The 893-nt window shown below is 55.8% G+C and overlaps 1 protein-coding gene across 1 annotated transcript in view; it reads left to right on the top strand.

The window, feature by feature from the left end:
* The first annotated feature begins 15 nt into the window (after positions 1-15).
* The window catches only part of METTL5 (methyltransferase like 5), a 5681-nt gene continuing 4803 nt past the window's right edge, over positions 16-893 (top strand). Inside the window, exons 1-2 of the mRNA XM_009278561.2 lie at positions 16-176; positions 213-226. The gene's annotated coding sequence lies outside the window, so the exon portion shown is untranslated. The remainder of the gene's footprint in view (positions 177-212; positions 227-893) is intronic.

The following is an 893-nucleotide window of genomic DNA, read 5'->3' as shown; positions in this document are numbered from 1 at the left end:
GCCTGTGGGCCCGCGGTTGCGCGCCCGCTACCATCAGTAGCGCTGCTAGAGGTGGCAGAGCACCAACGGGCTTCGGCAGTAGCACCGCACCTCGCCGGCAGCTCACGCGTCTGGGCGGCCGCGGGCCCGGCGGGATGACCGGGGTGTCCGGGCCATCCGCAGCGCCACGCCCTGAGGTACCGGAGTGCGTCTGCACGCTCCTGCCGGGAGAGAAATGTATTTGGATGTGAGTTACCGTAGCTTGCATGCTGACCAACAGTTTTAAAGCTCGATAAAGAGATTTTCAACTGTGTAATGGAAAACGCTAAAAGAAAAAAATCTGTCCCTAAACGAAAGTAACCTTTTATCCGACAGCGACAAAACCCCAAGTCCCCAAGGCAGACACCCCTCTGCTGGCTTTGCCACCGTGTATCCTGTGGCTGTCCATCTTCTGGTGACTTGTCTTGCGTTGCGGTTCCTTAAGGGCAGGGAATATCGGGCACGCGGTGCAGTATGTCTCCCTCCAGGACTGTAGGAAGGAACACAGAAAGGTAAATAAATCTGTTATTTTCTCTCAAGGACCGTCCTTTCCACCGGACGGGTAGAAGTCCATTACTTTGCTTTCTGTCCCAGCTTGACCACTGAAGAAAGTGCTGGGGGACAAGCCTGGGGGACCGGGCTTTCACAAACACATAACAGTGGTAACACATAAGGTTGTAATAAAATGTTTCATGTTTATAATACATGATAGTGAAAGCTAGCATTGGTTAATTAAAAAAAGGGGAAAGTTTAGTTGCATTTAATTCCCGCACGTCCCCGTTTGCCTGGGAAGGGGCGGCGGCTCCGCGGCCTGCGGCAGGCCTGGCAGCGGCCGCCTCGCCCCGGGGGGACGGGCAAGGGGCGGGGCGCGGCGG

This window comes from Aptenodytes forsteri, unplaced genomic scaffold (assembly GCF_000699145.1).
Source record: "Aptenodytes forsteri isolate BGI_AS27 unplaced genomic scaffold, ASM69914v1 Scaffold257, whole genome shotgun sequence".
In the NCBI taxonomy this organism is placed as follows: Eukaryota; Metazoa; Chordata; class Aves; order Sphenisciformes; family Spheniscidae; genus Aptenodytes; species Aptenodytes forsteri.
This window is presented reverse-complemented; position numbering and strand designations above follow the sequence as displayed.